At 41.3% G+C, this 25,411-nt stretch overlaps 1 protein-coding gene across 4 annotated transcripts in view; it reads right to left on the bottom strand.

The window, feature by feature from the left end:
• LOC106877989 (uncharacterized) overlaps nucleotides 1-25,411 on the bottom strand; it is a 96,140-nt gene that overhangs the window by 28,178 nt on the left and 42,551 nt on the right. The window contains exons 1-2 of one of the 4 annotated variants that reach the window (XM_089350620.1): nucleotides 15,356-15,578; nucleotides 653-897 (exon numbers count right to left, since the gene is read on the bottom strand). The exons of 1 other annotated variant lie outside the window; for it this stretch is intronic. The gene's annotated coding sequence lies outside the window, so the exon portion shown is untranslated. Of the gene's footprint in view, nucleotides 1-652; nucleotides 898-15,355; nucleotides 15,635-25,411 lie in introns of those variants that run through there. 2 more of the 4 variants (XM_089350618.1, XM_089350619.1) reach the window with 2 other exon arrangements.

The following is a 25,411-nucleotide window of genomic DNA, read 5'->3' as shown; positions in this document are numbered from 1 at the left end:
ATATATATATATACATACATATATACATATATACATATATATATATATATATATACATACATATATACATATATATATATTTATTTATATTTATTTATGTGTTTCAGCCAAGTGGCTGCGGTCATGCTGGTGCACCACCGTGATTTTCACGTTCCTCGCATGGCTCTTCTCCCCCACCTGACATGGTCCAATCAAGAGTTTTGATGGCACATCTGGTGTATAGGAGAATTTGACATAGCTGCCCTAAACTGCGTCTCATTACGAGCCATTGGTTCGTCTGGTACCGTGGAGAGGAAAGTGTCAAGTTTTGTCTTGAAGACCTCCGTATCCATGTCTTGCATGTCTCTCAAATATTTTGGCAGGGCATTGAAGAGCTGAGGTCCTCTGAAACCGAGGCTGCTGCAGACAGACAGCGACTACTTTCACTTCCGACAGCTAATAGCGTGATAGTGCCGAACTTTGTTGTCAAATGAAACTTGAGACACGAACTTTGCGATGTAAAAATGATTGGAAAGCTTATAATTGTTTGGAAACTTTGTCAACGTTATTGAACTGTCATGCCATGTATTGGAATTGTTATTATGTAATGCTCTATTCTAATGTTTTAAATGTATTCTGTGATGTTATGTACGACAAAAAAAGAAAAGGTTACCCAACACATGGTCTTCGTGTTGTTTCTTCCTCCCCGTCCTATTTGCCTGTGTTGTTCTTCGTTACGTGCTCCAGCCGGGGCTTTATTATCGGTCAGGATTGTACCGACAGACGAATTTTGCTTGCTCACTGAGTGTTGAACGTTCGCGCGTGCGCGAGTCCCCCTTCGGTGTTGAGGAGGTGCTTCGCGTGCGGGCGTTCGTAACAATATGTTCTGCTGGATATGTGATACTGGTGAGAGTAAAACTGAGGATAAAAGTAATTAAGAGTTGTGTACAAAAGAGAAGACTAAGCAGGTGTAGATGTATCTAACATACAGAATGAGATGATTTGGCACAGCTGACCAGACATTCAACTTGCTTTGGTGACAGTACTGTTTGGCACTGGAGGGGGACACACACACACACATGTAGAAATATACACACACGGATAGTGAGAGAGAGATTACAATTTACCAACTAAACAAGACTGACAAACACTTTCCTTGTCCTCGCACACATAAAGTATGGTCACAGAAGTGGGAGAAGTGGGGAGAGAGAGGCAGGCAGAGAAGCATTAAAACACCTGATGTCAGATAAGTCAGCATTGAGTCAGTGATGCCAAATAAGTGGTACAAAAACGACTATGCCAGAATGTCTAATATCGTCATCATCATCATCATCATCATTTAACATCCATTTTCCATGCTGGCATGGTTTGGGTAGTTTGACTGGAGCTGGCTAGCTGGGGAGCTGTTTAAACTCTAATTGCTTGCTGTGGCAATTGCCCTTCCTAACATCAACCACTTTACAGAGTGCACTGGATGTTTTCACACAGCACCAGCATGGGTGCTCTTTATGTGGTACCAGCACCCACAAGATAAGGAATGTTCAGCTGAAGAGGGATGCAAGGGACATGCTTATATGCAAGGACAATGACATATTTACTCAGCTGGGCATGTCTTCTCAAGCACAGCAAACCACCAGTTGTATGGAAGAACAACTTGGGTAAAGAAATGCCACGCAATTCAAGTGGAAGAAACCCTTGGAAAAGGAAGACTGAAGTAGAGGTGGTAAAAAGTGGTAAAAGTTGATTCCAGTAAGCTAAACCTCATGAGGGACTGCAATAAGTAGTGAGATGCTGTGTTGGTGACAACCTTTCTAAGCCATGGAAAACAGAAGTAAAACGATGATGATGATATCATGTTTCCACTATTTCGTACAGCCTGCTCACATATTTAGGACTGTTTATCATTTGCTTGTTTTACTCATTGGACTGTGGCCATGCTGGGTTACTGTTGCCTTGACCCTAGTACTAATCTTTTAAAAGTTTAGTACCTATTGTATTGGCCTCAACCAAACCTACATAAGTTGTGAAGCAGTAGAGGGACAAGCACAAACACAAAAGTAAATATATATGTATATAAAACTGACTTCTTTCAGTTTCCATCTACCTAATCCATTCACAAGGCAATTGACAGCATGGGGCTACATGAGGGGATACCCAAAAGAAACTGGAATTTTGCAATATTAATTTATTCACTTAGTTTTACATGTTTATACTTTTACCACCTTCAAAGTATTCTTCATTTGAAGCAATGCATCAATCCAAATGTGTTTTCGACTGTTTGAAGCAGTCCTGGAACTCTTGCCTTTTAACACCTCTGTCTTTTTTTTCTTCGCCTCTTCCACATCTGCAAAACGCTTTCCTTTAAAGACTTTTTCATTCAGAGGAACAAAGAAAAAGTCACAAGGAGCAAGACTGGGTGAATTGGGATGGTGGATAAGCAGGGTCATGCTGGTTTTGATCAAAAACTGTCTCACACTCAAGGCGGTATGTGCAAGCACATTGTCATAATGAAATCACCACTCATCACTTTGCTGCAGGTTGGGGTGTTTTCATCTCATCGTATCTTGCAAATGCTTCAGAAGTGCCAAGTAAAATGTCTGGTTAACAGTTTGACCAAGAGGAACAAATTCTATGTGGACAGTTCCTTTCACATCAATGAAACAAATTAGCACCATCTTGACGTTGGACTTCAATTGACGTGCTTTTTTGAGGTGCAGTGACATTGAATGTTTCCATTGACTTTATTGCTGCTTTGTTCCCAGTTTGTAGCCATAGTACCAGCTTTCATCACCAGTAATGACCTTTGAAAAAGGGCCAGATCAACTTCCAACTGTTCTTTCAGTTCATGACATGCATTCAGTCAAGACTACTTTTTGATCTTCCATGAGCAAGTGAGGCACAAATTTTGCTGCAACTCTTTTCATTTGCAATTCCTCACTCAAAATTCATTGGCTGAAGCTTCAGGACATACCAGTCATATCAACAAGTTTGTCAATTGTTCAGCAATGGTCCTCTAAGATTAGTTCATGAATTTTCATGATGTTTTCATTCGTTTGGGAGGTCAGCAGTTGCCCTGAACAAGGTTGGTCTTCAAACGACAAGTGACCATTCCTAAAGCATGCAAACCACTATTAAACTTGTGCTTTGTTCATGGCAGTGGTCTTGTAAGCTGAGGCATGACAAGTGTTTCGGCTGCTGTTTTCCTCAGCAGAAAACAGAATTTCATGGAAATATGCTCTTCTTTCGTTTCAGCCATCACAAAAATCAACAGAGGAGAAGCACTGCAAAACAAAGATGTACTATGTGACAGTACAACTTCACACAACAGCAACGGTCAGCAGACTTATGCCTGAGGATTGCATCAAATTGCTTCTATCAGCGGAAACCTGAACTACAATGGGTTTGTCCCACAGAGAATGTTCCCAGTTACTTTTGGATATCTCCTCATAGTAGAAAACATTTGCCCAAGGTGCCATGCAGTGGGACTGAACCCAAAATCATGTGGTTGCAAAGCAAACTTCTTAACCACACAACCATTTTTCTTCTCCTTGTTTTTTTTTTTTTTGCTATAGTAAGTTTTGCTGCTGTTTAGCTCCAGATATCAATCTTCATTTTATCTTTGTTCTTCCCCACTCCCCCAGGCCACACACTAATCCCATGTCCAGTTCTTCATTCCCAGAACATTGACTCTAGAATTCTCTCCTTGTACACATTTTCCCAGCATGTATTGACTTGCAACCATTCAATAATTGCACTGATCCCATTGGTCTTGGAAAATCTTGGAGGGTCTGCAAAGGTCAAGGGGACAGACTCTTCCTTGATAAACTAATAAAACAGTGGAAAAATATATTCATCATCCCTGATTGAGCAAACCTATGATCAAAAGCATTCTAGCCAAAATCCACACATTTTCTATTTTAATTTTAAGGTTTCAAAGGTGGGGTTGAGGTTGTGGTTTTCATGAATGGGTTATTGATAACTTATTGATAACTCCTAATGTAATCATAAGCATTTTTTTCATTAAGATATGATTCAAGTTGAAATTTGACTGCTATTTCAAGCAAGTTGAATGACCACATAGAGGATCATTCACTGGTCATTAAAGCATATGATTTAATAACGATACTCTCTTTGTGCCTTGGGAAGCACACAAAACTTTAGACTACTGATATCAAGACACTGAGCCTTATGAAGGATATAAAAAAGGACCAAGACATCTAGTGCCTTGTTGTACTCAAGAAGACTTATCCACCACAGCAGAATGTACACTAGTGCCACATAAAAAGCACCGATGTTGGTTCTGCCACATTAAAAGCACTTGTGTTGCTAACACCTAAAAAGCACCCAGTACACTCTGAGGAGTAGTTGGCATTAGGAATGGCATCCAGCTGTAGAAACCATGCCAAAATAGAAAAGGGAGCCTGGTGTGGCTCCCTGTCTTATCTATGCCAGGATGGAAAACAGACATTAAATGATGATGATGATGATGATGATGTTTAATACATATGAAATAAACCTCCATCCCAGTACCCACCATCCAGATAGGATGCTCGTCTATCACAGGTAATATTCATAGTTGATCTTGCACCTTAATTCATCCCTGACAACTAACTGGATATATTGAGACACATGAAGAATGAAAACATACATTAAAAAAGAAGTGTACTTTATAACATCTGCAACATTCAGTGGAGGCTGAATACACTACATTAACTAGATACTAAAAAAAAAAAAAAGTACTAGACAAAATGGGAAATAAATAAACATAAAGAGAAAAATATCCTGTCTAATATGAAAGATGGGTTTGTGGTTGTGATTGTGGTGGTGGATGGGTTATATATATATATCTATATGTATATATATATATATGTATATATATATATATGTATATATATATATATATATATATATATTTATATAAGGGCATCCAGCTGTAAAAATCATGCCAAAACTAACCTCACCTGTGCTAGTGCCACATAAATAGCACTGAGTCCACTGTGGATTGGTTGGTGTTAGGAAGGGCATCCAGCCATAAAATCCCTACCAACACAGACACACTACCCTAGGGTAGTTTTTCTACCTGGCCGGCTCCTGTCAACCATCCTACCCATGCATGCATGGAAGATGGACATTTTTCTTTTTTTTTTCTAACTAAGGTAGCTGGTAGATGCAGTACAGTAGCAGGTCAATTACAGTATGATTTTCAATTACAAATACTGTGCTGGGCATAATGCATTTTGCTATTTTATATCGACTTAGATATTAGATCTTTTCTGGGTCAATAAAATGAATACCAGACAAGCAGTTGGATCAGTTAACTAATCTACACCCATCTTAAAAATGTGTGGCTTTCTGCCAATCTTTTATCATAATCATCATTATTACTATTATTCATATACACACAACAGATTAGACTGTTGGAAAAGAAAACTTCCTAACACCAGGCTACAAGTAACCTTAGATGCCAAGAACCTTCCTAAGTATCCTAGCCCTCCCTAATAACACTGTTTTCTGGAGCTGTATTAAACTGGGTTTTATGCTTATTTCCTCTATCCATCTGTCCAAATCTTTAGGGATAGTTCCTAATGCACCTATAACTACTGGGATACATTTTACCCACACTTTCCATCGTCTCTGTAATTTAATGGCTAGGTCCTAGTACTTTGCTATTTTTCCTATACCTCTCATGTTGAATTTTTTCATCATTTGGGACTGTAAAGTCGATTATCTGGCACTTTGTATTTTCTTTATCTACTACTAATAAATCAGGCCTTCTAGCTTCTATTATTCTTTCAGTCTGAATGTTAAAGTCTCACAACATCTTATATTTCTTACTTTCAAGTCCTTTACTAGGTTCATATTCACGCCATTTATCAGTATGTTCAAATTCTAGCTTTCTACATAACTCCCAGTGGATTACTCTCCCTAGGCTGTCATGTCTTTTCTTGTATTCTTTCTGTACCAGCATGCTGGTATATGAGTAACGCTTTCCTCTTTTGATTTGCATAATCTACATTGGGAAACCACTTGGTTTTTGTCTATCTTGTCTTTTATCCAATTAGTCCTTAATGCTTGAATTATTATCTTTGACTCAGATTTAATTTTATTCCTAGTAGAAATTATGTGGGTAGAAGGTTACTACCTATAACTTTAGATATCCACAAGCTTTCACTAATATTCCAATTGCTTAAGACCCACCTGCTATTTCTTTTCCTCTTGTTATCATCATCGTTGTCGTCGTCATCGTCATCGTCATCATCATCATCATCATCATCATCATTATTATTATTATTAAGGTGGCAAGCTGGCAGAATCATTAGTATGCTGGATGAAATGCTTAGCAGTATTTTGTTTGTTGCAACATTCTGAGTTCAAATTCCACCGCGGTTGACTTTCCCTTTCACCCTTTTGAGGTCAATAAATTGAGTACCAGTTGAGTACTGAGGTTGATGTAATCAACTAGTCCCCTACCTGTAAATTTCAAGCCTTGTGCCTATAGTAGAAAGGATTATCATTATTATTGTAATTGTTTTACTTCTCAGAGCACTTGGTCTTGTTCACTCTGGTTTATTATGTGAGAGCAGATAGTAGCCTGTTATCCGAGGTTGTGATTGTTAGTTATTGTGGAAGACATTCAACATTCAAGTATCAATCTCAAAATTCTAGTTGTTCCCAGCAGAGCAGTTTTTTGTGCTTAATGGCCTACTCTAAGCATGTGCTTGTAGACAAAGTGGAGAGGGTGCTTACTCTGGTGGTCAGGATTGTTGTAGATTTGTGAGATTTCCATGAGCAGTCCTAGGAGATCTCCCTCTTTTTGAGAATTTTGTTGTTAGATTTTTTTATTTATTTACGGCCTCAAACATCTCATAATACCTTCGCGATTTAGTTTGCCCCCTATTATTTATCTTGTTTCTCTCCATGAAATTCAATTGAATTCAGTTGTTGTCTTAAATTCATGCTTATTCATTTTCTAAGCTTCCTAAATTCATGCTACGTTATATTCTAATCACCCAGAATTCATTGCTCTTTTAAAAATTACGATTTATGCATTGTTGTCTCTCAAATATTTAAAATCTACAATTAAGAGCCCTATCTACTCGCTGGCGGTAACCCGCCCTCCCACCCCCTCCACCGGAAGTTCATTCCTCTGTCATCCCTCTGTCATCCCACCCCCTCCACCGGAAGTTCATTCCTCTGTCATCCTACCCCCTCCACCGGAAGTTCATTCCTCTGTCATCCCACCCCCTCCACCGGAAGTTCATTCCTCTGTCATCCCACCCCTCCACCGGAAGTTCATTCCTCTGTCATCCCACCCCCTCCACCGGAAGTTCATTCCTCTGTCATCCCACCCCCTCCACCGGAAGTTCATTTCTCTGTCATCCCACCCCCTCCACCGGAAGTTCATTCCTCTGTCATCCCACCCCCTCCACCGGAAGTTCATTCCTCTGTCATCCCGCCCCCTCCACCGGAAGTTCATTCCTCTGTCATCCCGCCCCCTCCACCGGAAGTTCATTCCTCTGTCATCCTGTCAACCTCGGCTGTCTCCCGGAACCCATCTAGTGGCCTTGGCCATCCTCTCCCCTACCTTTGGGTAGCGCATTAAGGTTGAAAAATGTTTGCAGGTTGTAGGTACTGTTTTGCTTATGAATTCTTCCAATTGCAAGTTTTCTTTTCAGGTACACGACACTGCTTTTCCCCTTCCCAGGCTACAGGCCCACACCCCCAACACCCATACTGTTAGGATTGGCACTCTCAACGTCGGCACGCTGAAAGGTAGATCTGGTGAAATTGTTGAGATGCTTGAACGGAGATGCGTAGATATGTGCTGCATCCAGGAAGTAAGATGGAGAGGAGGTTCTGCAAGGTTCCTCACAGGCAAAGAACACAGGTACAAGATTTTCTGGGCAGGGAACACTGACGGGGTCGGGGGCGTAGGAATACTTCTAGCGGAGAAATGGGTGGATAAGGTAATCGAGGTCGTTAGAGTAAGTGACAGAGTACTTAAGATCAGACTAGTGCTTCATCATAGATTAGCTACTGTCATCTCAGCCTATGCACCTCAACCTGGGCTACCAGATGGTCTGAAAGACCAATTCTATGACACCCTCTTGCAAACTACCTCGTCGACGAGTGACAGGGACCTTCTCTTTGTGGCTGGAGACTTCAACGGTCATGTCGGACGTCGTGCTGGGGGCTTCCATGGCATACATGGAGGCTATGGCTTCGGTTCCCGCAACGAGGAGGGAACCAGACTGCTGGAGTTCTGTGATGCAACCAATCTTATGGTCTGCAATACCAACTTCAGGAAACCTGCCAGTCACCTAGTCACCTACCGCTCCGGCAGACACTCTAGCCAAATCGACTACATCCTCGCCAGAAATAGGGAAAGAGGGCGGCTTATAAATGCCAAAACCTACCCTGGCGAAGAATGTACCCCACAACATAGATTAGTAGTTAGCGACTTTGGGATCAAGGCAAAATGGGTGCCCAGAATTAGACAGGCTTGGAGAAGAAGGGTGTGGAAGCTTAAAGACCCTGAAAACGGACAGAGACTTAGAGACAAGTTACTTGAAGCATTTAACGAAATAGAAGGGGATATAGCATCATACAACGTGGAAGACAATTGGAGATTTCTGAGGGACAACCTGTTGAAAGCCACCGACCAGATTTGTGGGTGGTGTAAGGTCCCCTCCCAACCCAGAGTAACGTGGTGGTGGAACAAGGAGGTAGACAGGGCTATTAGACAAAAGAAACAGGCTTGGAAGGACTGGAAGAACGGTGGTAGCAGGGAATTGTACCAATGTGCCAGAAGGGAGGCTAGGCGACAGGTTTATTTAGCCAGAGGGGAAGCAGATAAGGAAAGATTTGCCAATGTTCTGCGCCGTGAGGACCAAAGACTCGAGGTATTTCGTGTTGCAAGACAGTGTAGGAGAGAGAATAGTGATGTTGTAGGAGAGAAATGTGTTCGCATGGATGATGGTACGCTTGCATTAAATGAGGATGCAAAGAAAGAGGTCTGGAGATGCCACTACGATAGATTGCTTAATAAAGAGAATGAATGGGAGAAAGAGAGCCTGCCTTATGTCGACCCAATAGAGGGACCAGCTATCCGAGTTGATAGCACCAGGGTAGATAAAGCAATTAAGAGTATGAAGACCGGGAAAGCCCCCGGCCCATCAGGAATCACTGCAGAGATGCTCAAAATATCTGGCAGTGTTGGCTATAGCCTAGTCACCCGTATTACGAACCAGGTGATACACGAAGGAGTCATACCCTATGACTGGTGTAGCAGCATCATAGTCAACTGCTACAAAGGTAAAGGGGACGCTTTAGATACAAATAATTACAGAGGCATCAAGCTGTTAGATCAGGTTATGAAAGTTACAGAGAGGGTCATAGCCCAACTAACTAGGGAGCGAATCAATTTAGATGAGATGCAGTTTGGGTTCGTGCCAGGTAAAAGCACTACTGATGCCTTATTTCTAGTGAGACAGTTGCAGGAGAAATACCTAGCTAAGGATAAACCTCTGTACCTGGCTTTCGTTGACATGGAGAAAGCCTTTGACAGGGTCCCCCGATCCCTTATCTGGTGGTCAATGAGGAAACTTGGGATAGAAGAATGGTTAGTGAGAGCTGTGCGAGCCATGTACAGAGATGCTGCCAGTAAGGTGAGGGTTGGAAATGAGTACAGCAATGAATTCCGGGTAGAGGTAGGGGTCCACCAAGGTTCCGTCCTCAGCCCCCTATTATTTACCATAGTCCTCCAGGCAATCACAGAGGAGTTCAAGACAGGCTGCCCCTGGGAGCTCCTCTATGCTGATGACCTTGCCCTAATTGCAGAGTCACTATCAGAACTAGAGGAGAAGTTTCAGATGTGGAAGCAAGGTCTAGAATTGAAGGGCCTTAGAGTCAACCTAGCTAAAACCAAAATCCTAATAAGTAGGAAGGTAGATAAAACACAAACCCCTTCAGGTAGATGGCCCTGCTCAGTATGTAGAAAAGGAGTAGGTAGTAACTCTATAAGATGTACCCGGTGCAAGCTATGGACACATAAGAGGTGCAGCAACATCAAAGGCAGGTTAACTAGCAAGTTAGTTTTTGTTTGTGGCAGATGTTCAGGTGCAATAAAGACTGCAAACAAACAGGAAACAACTTCTATCTCATTCCAGGGTGAAAAACTAGAGGTAGTCGATAGCTTCCGCTATCTGGGCGACCAAGTTAGTAGTGGGGGTGGGTGCGCTGAAAGTGTAGCTGCTAGAATAAGAATAGCCTGGGCAAAGTTTAGAGAGCTCTTACCCCTGCTGGCGACAAAGGGACTCTCACTCAGAGTAAAAGGCAGACTGTATGACGCATGCGTACGAACAACCATTCTACATGGCAGTGAAACATGGGCTGTAACTGCTGAGGACATACGTAAGCTCGCAAGGAATGAAGCCAGTATGCTCTGTTGGATGTGTAATGTCAATGTGAATACCCGTCAGAGTGTAAGTATCTTGAGAGAAAAGCTGAACATTAGAAGCATCAGTTGTGGCGTGCAAGAGAGACGATTGCGCTGGTATGGACATGTGGTGAGAATGGAGGAGGATAGCTGCGTGAAAAAGTGCCACACCCTAACAGTTGAGGGAACCCGTGGAAGAGGTAGGCCCAGGAAGACCTGGGCTGAGGTGGTGAGGCAAGACCTTCGTACATTGGGCCTCACCGAGGCGATGACTACGGACCGAGACCTTTGGAAATGGGCTGTGCGTGAGAAGACCCGGCAAGCCAAGTAAGATCGTTGCCAGTGCCCCTGGACTGGTTCTTGTGCGGGTGGCACATGAGATGCACCATTTTGAGCGTGGCCGTTGCCAGTACCGCCTGACTGGCTCCTGTAGGATTTTCGAGCGAGATCGTTGCCAGTGCCCCTGGACTGGCTTGTGCGGGTGGCACATAAAAGACACCATTTCGAGCGTGGCCGTTTTCGTGCGGGTGACACGTAAAAGCACCCACTACACTCTCTGAGTGGTTGGCGTTAGGAAGGGCATCCAGCTGTAGAAACTCTGCCAAATCAGACTGGAGCCTGGTGTTGCCATCCGGTTTCACCAGTCCTCAGTCAAATCGTCCAACCCATGCTAGCATGGAAAGCGGACGTTAAACGATGATGATGATGATGATGAATCAAATGCCTTTGTTTACACGACTTAAATGTAACTCCAAATTCTCTTTGTCCTGTGCTGTCCACATTTCTCTTAATGTAAACCCTTACTGGTTAATAAAGAAATTATATCATTATTATTATTGAGTGAGTGAGAGAGCAGTGCATGACACTGGGGTAAAATATACGAAGCCCAGTATACCCATCTGATAAGGGTACACCAGGCACATGCATCACAATCATATGTGCGTGACATGGTGATCTCATATCAAGATAAACAGTGCATGATCTCGCAGGTGGGGCCCAGCTTGAATTTTCTTAAGGTTGAGTAGACCATCCTGCTCAAAAGGTCCTTGAATAAGGGTTGTTTAAAGATATTGAATGAAACACCCATGTTTCCAGAGGTGAATTATTCAAACTCCAAAGAATTCCTCTCAACACATGTCTATGGTGCTCCCCCACTACTTCTGGTGGTGATCAGAGATGCACATATCATTAGCCACCAAGGGACATGCTCAACTGGTTAAGGTCAAACAATTGATAAGCAAATCTGTGGTATTGAGCAGAATATTTGCTGTAGCCCATCTTTTATACCAAAACAAAACATGTACCTGATAACACTTCCAATCAGTTAAGATCAGAAGCCATGAGTACCAGTGCCTGGTACTGCATTAGGGCATTTGTTATTATTATTATTATTAGCGGCATTTTGTCCATCTTTACATTCAGAGTTCAAATTCTGCCAAGGTCAACTTTGCCTTTCATCCTTTTGGGGTTGATAAAGTAAGTACCAGTTATGCACTGTGATCGATGAAATGGACTTGCCACCTTCACCAAAATTTCAGGCCTTGTGCATTAAGTAGAAAGGATTTCAGTGGACAAGGCTGAAAAGCATGAGGACAGATACATTCCTCTTTGGTAGAGCTCTCATTGACTTCTTCAAATTTCACATGAAAAGGAAATTGAAAGTGGAGAGGGAAGTGCTGTCCTCGAGTGAGTTTAATGAAAGGTAGGTGAAAGTTGCAAAAATGGCAAAAGTGGATGGTGCCTCTCTAAGTGTAGATCTGTCAGAGAGAAGGAATTGGAGAGGGCACTTGCTCTTGGGGTTTCAAGGAAATCTTGGACAGTGGGGTTCCTCAGTTATCCCTAGATGCCTTCCTGTATCAGGAGGGCCACATCTCTATCATCCTCCCTGCCACCTTTTTTTAAAGCTTTGTATGCTATGCAAAATGTCCCTTCTTTTTCAGTGTATACCTGTATACTTAAACTCTTTCTTTCCTTTTCTTTTCATCTTCTATCATTTCACTATATGTAAACCCCCCACACTTTATATCTGTCTTTGTATTGTCCCCCCTTCATCCTTCGCCCTTGTGGCAAATAAATGAAATCATTATTATTATTATTATTCGTTAATTTATTCATTCACTCGTCAATAGTGTATAAAGTAACGGAAAATATTGCAGAGGTGAACATAAATCTATAAATCAATGAAGCTTAAACGTTTTCATTTTTTTTTTTTGTTCTTGTTTTTTCATCTTTTAATCATAAGATGTGTGAACTGTTATTAAATGTAGCGACAAATAGGTTCATCCCATTTCGATACCAACAGAGGAAAACATGCAGCCTGGCATAGTGTATCGTTCAAAGATTCATTTTCCTCCTTCTGCAACATCCTCCCCTTCCGCTACACACACACACGACACGTGAAAAACAAATGCTTAAACAGAAAATTACTGTACACGAATATGTATGTATGTATGTATGTATGCATGCATGCAAAACTAAAAAAAATGTTTGGAGCAGCTGATATTATACGATTCTCCTAAAAATATAAACGTTTGTTCGATAGTCATATCATCATCATCATCTTATATATTTGCAATTTTTACAATCATTTTTGAAATGTGTTCTATTTATCGAATGTCTACCATAATTTATAAACATTACCAAACTGCGTAGGTAATGCTGATGTTGTATATATTAAATAAATTATCTGATAAAAGTGATAGATAGATAGATGGATGAACAGATTGAATTAATAGATGCGTGAGTGTCTGTATGTATGTTTGCATGGATGTATGCAGGTATTTATGTACGAGTCGTACATTTCAACACCCACAGCTTATAAATTAAATCTGTGAAAGTCAATATAATTCTCTCTCAATATTGGTTTCACTATTTTTGTGTTGGTGCAGTTTTTGATATATTGAGACAGAAATACAGTTATGTCATAGCTTATGAAATAAAATAAGTGTGAGTGTGTGTGCGCGTGCACACACACACAAGCACGCGGCTCCAGCATGACCACAGCCACTTGGCTGAAACCCATAAATAAATAAATAGTTATGATTTTAGCAGCTGATTATTGTTCGTTTTGTACAACCGACGTAAACATTGATCCTCCAAATATTACAAAAATTATATTTTTAATGTGTACCTTGTTTCTTTTATGCCTCTCAACGTGTGTGTGTGTGTGTACAAATTTAGGTATATACGTATAAATACTGATAGGTGTTGCATGTATGAATGGTGGAGATGGAGTATATGTAATCTGGGTATACCCCCCCCCCCTTTTAAATTTTGTTTTTTTTACGAAATCCTATGTTTCAGACCATGGAGAATCCGATTCTGGAAAAAAATTTTCAAAAATCTCAATTTCAAAATTTCGATCCCCCCCCCTCGGTTTTTATATAGATCCACAGGGTAAACCTAACCCTAACTCAAACCCTAACCCTAACTCTGACCCTAACCCTAACACTAGTTTTGTGAGATTTGGCTGTTATTTCTAGCATGTAAATAGCCTGCTTGGTGGGGGGGGGATTGAAATTTTTCAAAAAATATTTTTTCAGAATCGGAATCTCCATAGCCTAAAACGTGGGATTCCGTAAAAAAAATTAATAAATAAGGGGGGGAAAGGTTCAGATTACATATAGTCCATCTTTACCGTATGAATATACACCCATAGATGATTTTGCGTTGTGTGTGTGTGTGCGTGCTTGAGTGTGTACATATGCGTACATGTATATTGGTATGCATGTATGTATATTCATATATTCGTACACGCGCACATGCAAACACAAATACATGTGTGCATGCATACATGTGTATATACACGTGTGCGTGTATGTGTGTGTTTATGACACACACAGCTGTCTTTACATACACATATATACTGGTATACAAACACGCAGACACACACACATACAAAAACACTGGTGCATTGGAGAAATACTTCGCAGCATTTGTTCTGTTCTTTACATTCTGGGTTCAAATCTAAGTTGATATACGAATGACGTTTTCTCTCCACATCCCTCTGCCATCTCTCTCTCTCTCTCTCTCTCTTTGACTCTGAGAATCATCTGCGCTGCGAGAAGGGATTTAGGGACCACTCGTTGTAAACCGTTATTTCCAAAACAGCAACTTTCACAGTATTGTAGTGAAAGAATCTGGACGGTGGTGTTCAGACAAGGTACGACACACGATAATGGTGAAGATGACTGATAATATGTGTGTGCGTGTGTGCGGTATAAAGGTAGATATACATTCATACATATACATGCACAGTACATGTGTATGTGTATGCACACAAACGTACACACGAGTATATGTTCGATACATAAATAGATGTGTTTGCATGTATGTTTTTTGTGTGTATAGATATATTGAGATGTGTATGTTTATATAATATATATATATATATATATATATATATATATATATATATAGTAGAGAGAGAGAGAGAGAGAGAGAGAGAGAGAGAGAGAGAGAGTTACATATGCATGCACGCACACACAAGTACACATGTTCCTATACAAGATAGATAGATAGATAGATAGATAGATAGATAGATAGATAGGTATATGCTTGCAAAAACAGGTGTGTATGGATGAATATATGTATATATGCATACACACATAAACATGAATGTATTGGTATGCATGTATTCAAAGAATCATTATATATATATATATAAATGCACACATACTCATATTTTTTTATCCTGTCCTTTTTTTTGGGGGGGGGGTCTTAAAAATACAACGAATCTGTTAACAAATATGACTAATGTAATGCCTTTATCAATATGATACATTTTCAAAAATTTGCATGTAGAGAAAAGGCAGGAAGAGCAAGATGATTATTTTGAAAATGAAGACTGTTTAAAATGTGAAATAGTATTAATTTCGTGCATATGTGTTTAAATAGAGAATAGTGAATGGTGATATTTTGAATAGAGACGTAACATACCAACCCGGTGCTCGATACGTATCCAGATTCTAAGAAATGTGTTTCATATTCGTAAATGCGCACCAATATATGTACATATGTATCTTCCTAAGTGAATTGGTTGGTTGTTTTATTTTTTACTTATCTTTCCTTTCTTTTCTTTTTTTTTCCCATGTGTTTTGGTTTATTTATCACATTCTCTCGTTCAACTGTAGTTCTCTTTTTCTTGTGCAGGCAAACGTAAACTGGCAAGGAGATTTGAGCGTAACGTTAAGAAAGAGAAGAAAAATAAATCGAAAAATAGAAAAGGGACAATAAACGCGACAAAGGAATTGGTATGCATAGAAAAAGAGGAATGGTACTCGGAATATTTTAAAATTTATCATGCGAAATTATCAGAGTACAAGACAGGAGGAAGAATAAATATAATTGAAAAATTATTAAAGATAGAAACATATTTTCCGCTACCTTACTCGTTAATCAAAAATATTTGAAAGGAAGGAAATAATTTCAAAACTGTTATTTTGAAATTCATAATTTTTTTTCAAGTTGAATAAATATTAGGCTTGAAATAATATATTGGTAAATAACAAGTAAATTGTTTACAGGAACTATTTAAATTAATACAGTATTTAAAACGATATACGTAAACATCGTTTATTATATTTATATACATATGCTGTGTGTGTGTGTGTGTGTGTGTGTGTGTGTGTATGCGTGTGCGTGCGCGCTCGCCTGTATTTCATTTGAGTTATATATGAAAACTACGTAATGCACCAAAGAACATAAATTCATAATTTATATGTAACAATGTATATTTTAGTTATTTCGCTTTACTCTAAAATAACAGCTCTATATATGATAATTTGATAGAAAGAGCGTCTATGGTTATGATTGCACTGGGTCTGAATATACCAAACTAAGTCGAAATCACAACTCGAATGCTCTCTCTCTCTCTCTCTCTCTCTCTCTCTCTCTCTCTCTCTCTCTCTCTCTCTCTCGGTCTATAACAAAATATATTTTTGCACAAGTCTTTCAATATAGAAATAATGCAAAATGCCTTGCGGTGTTTCTTCCGACACTTTATATTCCGAGCTCGAATCGAACCGAGAACAACTTTGTCTTTCATTACTCCGAGGTTGATAAAATAAAGTACCAACCAGATACTGGGGTTGATGGTAGCAACTAACCCAACTCCTTTCAAAAACGTTAGCCTTGTGTCTAAATGAGAAACAATTATATAGAAGTAACAATGACGTGTGTGCTTGTGTGTTTATAGAGCAGTAATGTATCAAAAGTAATTGAATCTATGTCCGGTCATAGAGTGACCAATGGTTTCACATCCACAAAGGCTTTAGCCTCGTGGATGTCTCGTCAGACTCTAAAGTCGAAGCTTCGGCTTTAGAGTCTGGCGAGACGTCCACTTGTTAGAGAGACCATTGGCCAATGGATTTTTGGGTTTGAAGAAACGCTCTAAAGCCAAACCCCATACACCGGCCATACTTATACATACATACATATGTAGTGAAACCACCTCTCTCGGGGTTATTTATTAACAAATGCGAACGTAGCAGGTAACAACTCTTTCCCGCCTTGCTGTGTCATCACCTGACTGACTTTTATTTTCGCGGTATTTGCCTCCAGTCCTTTCGCGCCAGGATGCAAACCGACCAACCGTGGCCATCTAATAAGGTCACGTGAAAGAGTGTTTTCTTATGCTCTCTGTACCTATAAATAGCCTGTTTTAACCCGCGGCTTCAGATCCTCACAGATCTGGTCGTTGACCACACACGTAACACAGCCAGCCAGTTTCCAGCGACGACATCAACAGCATCGTTCAACTCTTTACTACAATCCAACGTCGCCGGCGTCAACACGACTCTACGTACACAAGCTACCAAACAGCAACCGCAGCTTCTCTTCTCAACCCTGTTGTGTGAATTGTTCACCACGAAATAACAGCCAGAATTCGACACCTGCGAGAACCCATCTGTATCAAGAATCCGGCCCGGCCCGGCATCGAAGCCTCAACTGCACGACAAGTGACTTAGCTCTGCCTCAACCTTAACCTCTTATATACAGACCTTCTAACTACTGTGTACCTTAACAGAACTGGTATTTCCTTATCCGTGTTACTGACTCTTATCTATACTCTGTATCTCTTGCATTCACATACATATATTTGTATACACACTCTTTTGTTTACATGACGGCCTGTCTTATATTGTGTCTTATTATGTCGCATTCACACTCACACACAGACATACAGTTTAATGCTCCAATAAATCTTACTGTTATCTTTATCGGTTGCGTTTCTATCTTTTCCTTACTGGCACTCCTTCGCATTTCACATGCGAATTCTCTATGTTATAGTATTATAACATTATCATATATTTTGTGTCGACCGTGTGACGCGTTAAAAAAGGAGCCTGTTTTCCATTCGTCACCATTTCTCCTTTGGTTCGCACGGTCGTTCTACACATACATACATGATGGCTGCTCCCTCGTTATCGAGTATGGCCATTGCACGAAGCTTAACTGAACGGTGCTGTGATCGAATGTGACTTTTTAGCCCAGCCAAAGATCTACAATGTCTTGCACAGAGTTGGCATCCAAAACCTTTACTGGCAATTTTACTGTTTTGGTACATCATTGACTGTTTGCTTTTTAAGGCTACAGCCAGCCATTCGGTTGAGACTCACAGCACTATCAATAATCATCAATTAGTTAATTGATTAATCAATCAATCCGTGTTGTTATCGTGCAGTGCCTGTGCAAGAAGTTTTTTTTTTAAGTGAGGAAAGGCTGTGCACTGAGTCAATCCCACTCACTAAGCAACAGTAGCCATAACCCGAAAGAAGAACAATTCAACATCATCGGTAACCACTGAGCCGCAGGTTTTATGTCGGAGTTATCCCAGTTGCCTGAGTTGCCTTCTCCTAGAAGGATGCCCTAACAAGGGCTAGGGGTCCTTCACTCCCAATGTTTAACCGCACGATCGGGTATTCAGTCTGATTATTTCTATGTCCCCGCGCAAAAAAAAAACCCAGCATTAAGCTGGATAAAAAAAAATAAAATGAATAAATAAATAAATAAAAAGTTGATATACAATATATACATAAAATATACCATATGGCGATATGGAACACATGAAAAAATCTGTCACTTATCACTCGCTTTCTCTCTCTCTCTCTCTCTCTCTCTCTCTCTCTCTCTCTCTCTCTCTCTCTCAGTCTCTCTCTCTCTTTCACACTCTCTTAAAAACACATGCCAGTTATCTCTCGCTTTCTCTCACTCTCTCTCTGGGAAACTGAAAGAAGCCCGTCGTATATATGTATGTGTGTGTATATGTTTGTGTGTCTGTGTTCCCCCCCCCCCCCCCAACATCGCTTGACAATTTCTTTACGGAAATTGCCGAATTGATGTAAACAAAGACATGTTGACCAGCTGACTACTGGTTGACAATCAGCGTACTACTATCGAATGATCGCCGAGCAAACTATATAAAAAAATAAATTTTAAAAATACATAAAATGTTTTTTTTTCTCTTTCTCTTTTTTTCTTTTTCTTTTCTTTTTTTCTTCTCTCCTTTTATTTATCTGTATATCTATATCTATAAAAGAGAGGGTGTGTGTGTGTACGTGAATGTAGTTTACGCACGTCCACAAATTAGCACGCATGTCGCTCCAATTTTAGGAGGACATTGTTCATGACCCTACCTGCGTTTTCGTCAACTTTTTCTCTGATTTCATCAAAAAAGGGCAGGTGTTTGGCCCTGTTAAGTGTCACATGTATACTGTTGAGTGGCAGAAGAGAGGGTTGCCACACTCACACATTTTGGTTTGGTTGGTCACCAAAATAGACCCTACACTTATAGATGAAATCATCAAAGCAGAAATCCCAAACCCCACTGTTGACCGACAGCTGTACGACATTGTCAAAGCACACATGGTGCATGGTCCGTGCGGTCCCGGTTTTCAAAAATTCTCCTCATGCCACAAAGACCATGTGTGCACTAAACGATACCCAAAGAGTTTCGTGGACGAGACCCAGACCGCTGGTGATGGATATCCAATGTACAGACGAAGGCGGCCTGAGAATGGGGGATTCACTATAACCTTACTGTTATATGGACTGTTAGATATGTAATTCGTCTGACGTTCCGTGTGTCACTGTGGTTCGTCTGAGTTCATTGTTTCATTGTTGTTGTCTTGTGGGACTGTCGTAGTAAAATGTCATTGAGATATATATGGCGGACATGACTTTTCTTTATTCATAACGAACATTGGGTGAGTGCGTTCTTTGTATGTAATTGAATAATAAATGTAATAATTAAATTTGTATAACTCGTTGTGTTATCTCTGCGAATCACCCGAGGGAAATACAACAGAGTTTATTGGCGTCGCCGATAGGATACATGCTTACTTTACCGTAAAATTATTCATCGTAATAACAATGGCTGAAAAACAGACAGTAGAACTTATTAAATTGTTTAGGGAACAAATGGACAAGCAAATGCAACAACATCAGAGAGATATGGACGCTCTGTTAAAACTGTTTGGTGCTCGACAAGTTGAAGGCGATTCTAGTGGCTATTTTTCAGCTGCTTCAAAAACAGTGTCGATTCCACCATTTGCTGCATTTGATTCAGCGACAGAACTATGGCCTGATTACTGGTCAAGATTCCGTACGTTTGTGGCTGCTAATGCTGTACCTGAAAAACGCATGGTACAAGTGTTCCTGACCAATCGGACCGCTACTGTTTACAAGCAACTTGCTAATCTGGCTACCCAACAAAATCCGCCTAAAGATATCAACAACTTGATAATGGACGAAATCGTTGACTTCATGAAGGAACAGTTCGACCCTAAACTTTTCATTGTGAGAGAGCGTTTCAAGTTTTGGAGTGATATGCAGCGGAAGCCAGGCGAAACTCTCCAGGAGCTGGCAGCACGTATACACCAGGATGCAGCTACCTGTGATTTTCCAGCGATCACCAACCCACAGGATGAAGCTCTGAGACAGAGATTCATATGTTCGGTTAACAATGAAGCGGTTCTGAAGGCGCTTTTTAAGATAAAAGACTCAGAACTAGATTTTGCCCTTGCTGTCCAGGTTGCCATCGAGACTGAAGACGCAGCAAAGGTTGCAAAAGAAACTGTTTACGGTTCCAAAACCAAGCAGGTGTACAAGGTCCAGCAGAACAGGAATAAGAGTCTTCAAAAGAGCCATCAGCAGTCTTATTCCACAAACCAGGAGAAATGCTACCGATGTGGAAAGGCCCACAAAGCAACAGACTGTCCTTTCAGGGAAACCAAATGTCATTTTTGTGACAAAAGGGTCATTTGCAAGCGGTGTGTAGGAAAAAACAACATCAGCAACGCAATGGCCATCCACAAACTCCCGTGAAAAGAATCACAAAAGCTGAGCTAGTCAAGGCGATCCTAGGTGAAGTTTCCCGAGACACTCACAGTTTAATTGTGCCAGTAACAATCCAGAACAGACTGTTCACAATGGAATTGGACACTGCTACTACAGGCAGTTTTGTTTCCTTGTCAGTCTGGAAACAACTTGGAAGACCAAAGCTGCAAGATGTCAAGCATCGCTATGAATCTGCCAGCAAGCACAACCTGCCTGGTCTAGGAACTTTCATGGGCCAAACCAAGGATCCGACAACTGGTAAGCAGGATCTTATACCTTACATAGTCACCAAGATCTCTGATCTTAATTTGCTGGGTCGGAATGCTATCCAGACTCTGGGAATTTCCGTGGACACTGCTCTAGGTTTGAAAAGCATAGATAGCCAAGCCAAGAGGGAAGGGGCTGAAGTGATGTATCCAAAGACTTCAAGTGAGCGCTATGTTTCCCTGCAGCAAGATTGTCACAACATGTGTGATGAATTTCCAGATCTTTTCAAGCAAGAATTGGGATGTCTCAAGAACTTTGAACTGGAAGTGAAGTTCAAATCGGACGCAACACCAGTCTTTCACAAGGCACGTCCGGTCCCATTTGCTCTTCGTGATGACCTGGCCAAAGGTTACGAAGAAAGCATCGCCAAGGGAATCTGGAAGCCTGTTCAGTTCAATGAATACGGAACGCCAGTGGTACCGATTCGTAAAGCACACGCTTCAAGCAATCTGAAGCCCAAACTACGGATTTGTGGTGACTACTCTGTGGGAATTAATGACCAACTTGCTGATCACCTTCATCCAATGCCACTCCCTGCTGAACTGATGCAGAAACTCGGAGGTGGATTCAGATATACAAAGATAGACCTTGCTGATGCCTATAATCAGATCAAGCTGGCTCCAGAGAGTCAACGCAGACTCGCACTCAGCACTCACCGTGGAGTACTCCTGCAACAACGACTCCCTTTCGGAATCAAGTCAGCACCTGGTTACTTTCAGATCATGGAAAACCTGACCCATGATCTACCTGGAGTGGCCGTCTTCCAGGATGACATGCTCGTCAGTGGGAAAGATGCAAACAGTCACTTAAACAACCTAAAGTGTCTGCTCACACGTCTAAGCGACAATGGACTCAGATGTCGCCGTGAAAAGTGCCAGTTTGCACTACCCAGTGTAGAATACCTTGGACACATTTTGTCGGCTGAAGGGATCACGAAGGGATCCAAGGTCGAAGCAGTCTTAAAGATGCCACGTCCAACGAACGAATCAAGATTGAAATCTTTCCTAGGTTCAGTTCAGTTTTATGGAAAGTTTATCCCAAACCTAGCCAGTATCGCAGAGCCACTCTATTGCCTTACAAAAAGTCAACTATTTGGAAGTGGGGAGATGAGGAACAGTCAGCTTTTGATCACTTGAAAAATGTACTTTCATCAAGTCAAGTTCTGATACACTTCAATCCAAACAAAACTTTGGGACTGGCTTGTGACGCATCAAACGTTGGTATTGGAGAAGTCCTGTTTCACCGCTATCCTGATGGAAGCGAGCGCCCATTATCCAATATGTCCAAGACTCTTACTTCTGCACAGCGTAACTACAGTCAAATTCAAAAGGAAGCCCTAGCTATCATATTTGGCTTGCAGAAGTTTTACCAGTATTTGTACGGTCGTAAATTCGTACTCGTGACTGACCAGAAGCCACTGACATCACTATTCAGTCCGAGGAAAGGGACGCCACTTCTCGCTGCTAACAGACTAGCACGATGGGCCCTGTAGCTGAACCAGTTTGACTACACCATTGAATATCGGAAATCAGCAGATCATGGCAATGCTGATGCCCTCAGTCGCTTGCCATTCGGTGATGACAACGACTTTGACAGAAAGGAAAATGGTGAAGACATAGACATGGTGTGTGCCATCAAAGCTCTTAGTATTCAAGTCCAACCTGTGGATGCTAATCTCTTCCGTCAAGAGTCAGGAAAAGATCCAGTGATATCTACAGTGATGCGCTACGTCCGTGAAGGCTGGCCACCAAAGAACATGGAGATCAATGACGAAGTCAACAAGTTCCGTAAGTTATCAAACTCACTTAGTATCTGTCATGGATGCCTTATATATGGATCTAGAGTTGTGATTCCACATAGCTTGCAGCCAAAGATCCTCAATCTTCTGCATCTTGGACACTTTGGCATGGAACGCATGAAACAACTAGCAAGAACTGCTGTTTATTGGCCTGGTATCGGTGCTGCTATAGAGATAGCCAGTCGACGATGTGATTCGTGTAACGAACATCAAAGGCAGCCATCTAAGCCTCCAGTTCACCCATGGATGTTACCAGAAAAGCCGTGGAGTCGCTTACACCTAGACCACGCAATAAATTTTATGGGTAGAGATTGGCTGGTGATCACAGATGCTTATTCCAAGTAGCCATGCATTCATCCTACTTCCTCCACGTCTTCCAAAGCCACTTTAAATCTGCTTGAGGAAGACTTTGCGCACTTCGGATTTCCTCACACACTGGTCACCGATAATGCACCAACTTTTACGTCTGAGGAGTTCCAGAGCTGGTGCAAAGAACGCGGGATCACACACCTGACAGGGGCACCTTACCACCCAGCTACCAACGGAGCAGCGGAACGTTTGGTGCAGACCTTTAAACAAGCTCTGAGGAAATCTTCTCTTCCACCGACACGAGCACTTCAAGAGTTCTTGATGCAGTACTGGAGAACACCGACATCCTGTGGATTCTCTCCGAGTGAACTTTTGAATCACCGGCAGATACGAACAAGGATTGATTCTCTGCTGCCATCGCCAGCACACATTGCTCAAAGCAAACAGTCTAAAGAAGCACATAAGTCTCAGGTGACTTCTGGCTCGGCTGATGTCGCTAAAATTATCAGGCAGTACAAGGCCGGAGATCCTGTGTATGCACTATACTATGGACCTCGCCGAGACAAAGATCCCCGATGGGTACCAGCAATCATTAAGAAGTCATTGGGTACTCGCTGCTTTAACGTGAAGGTCATACCTCATGGCCCGATGTGGAGACGACACTGGGAACAGCTGCGACCGCGGTACACAACTGAGGAAGACAATGAACCTGGTGATGCAGAAAACGCTGTATTTGAATTTGCAACAGATCACCCGATGGAGATCTCGGAAACTGTGCCACTAACTCAAAGACAAACCAGACCCAAAACCATGTTACCCGTTCCAGAGTATGGACCAGACAACCCAAGACGGTCCAAGAGGACCTGTAAAACCCAAGAGAGACTTTGCTGTTGATACTTCTTGTGTAGCATCAATTTCAGTGGGGAGGTGTTATATGGACTGTTAGATATGTAATTCGTCTGACGTTCCGTGTGTCACTGTGGTTCGTCTGACGTTCCGTGTGTCACTGTGGTTCGTCTGAGTTCATTGTTTCATTGTTGTTGTCTTGTGGGATTGTCGTAATAAAATGTCATTGAGATATATATGGCGGACATGACTTTTCTTTATTCATAACGAACATTGGGTGAGTGCGTTCTTTGTATGTAATTGAATAATAAATGTAATAATTAAATTTGTATAACTCGTTGTGTTATCTCTGCGAGTCACCCGAGGGAAATACAACACTTACGGGGTCATCAAGTTGATAATAGATGGGTGGTCCAATACTTTCCATTACTGATGACAACTTTCAACGCTCATATAAATGTGGAGTTCTGTCATTCAGTACTTACGGGGTCATCAAGTTGATAATAGATGGGTGGTCCAATACTGTCCATTACTGATGACAACTTTCAACGCTCATATAAATGTGGAGTTCTGTCATTCAGTACTTATGTTAACAATGGTTCGGACGCTGCCATGTTCAGCCTTCAAAAGGACAATAGCATGGGCGAGGTGTCGCAGTACTTGGCAGGTCGATATATCAGCAGTGGTGAAGCTTTTTGGCGGATATTCGGGTTTCCGCTTCACCAAAGGAACCCCGCCATCATACAACTCGCGGTTCATTTGGAAAACGGCCAGCGGACTTATTTTACTGAACAGACTGATGCTCAATTGGCGGCCAATCGAAAAGAAACAACTTTGACTGGTTTTTTTAGGCTTTTCCAAATTGACACATTTGCCAAAACACTTTTATACCCTCAGATTCCGTCCTACTATGCGTGGTCGAAGAACACTTGGGTGCGTAGGAAGTCAGGTCAGGATGTTCAAGGACATCCCGGTGTCAAGTTTAACAGTTGTCTAGGAAGAGTGTACACTGTGCCTCCCCACCAGCATGAGTGTTTTCACCTTCACCTTCTCCTTCATGACGTTGTCGGCCGACAAAGCTTTCAAGACATAAGAACTTTTGACAGTGAATTATGTGACACTTTCCGCGAAGCCTGCTTCAGGCGCGGACTTTTGAAGGATGATTCACAATGGGCCGCCACTATGGCGGAGGGCGTTTTGTTAAAATCCCCTAAAAGACTAAGATCGCTTTTCGCTATTCGGATCTTTTTTAAAACGGGGGCCACATTTTTCATTAATGTTTTACGTAGTGTTTTTGGTACGGAAAGACTTTCAAACTTCGTATACTTATCTATTTTGTATTATAGAACAGAAAAATATTTTTGTATTCGAATTTATTTCATGTAAAAAATTGTCTTATTTCGATAATTTCAACCAATCACTGACGTTCATTCAGT

Source organism: Octopus bimaculoides, chromosome 4 (genome assembly GCF_046866305.1).
Source record: "Octopus bimaculoides isolate indiv1 chromosome 4, ASM4686630v1, whole genome shotgun sequence".
NCBI classification, from domain to species: Eukaryota; Metazoa; Mollusca; class Cephalopoda; order Octopoda; family Octopodidae; genus Octopus; species Octopus bimaculoides.
Note: the sequence above shows the minus strand (reverse complement) of the source record. Positions and strands in the feature narration are given on the sequence as shown.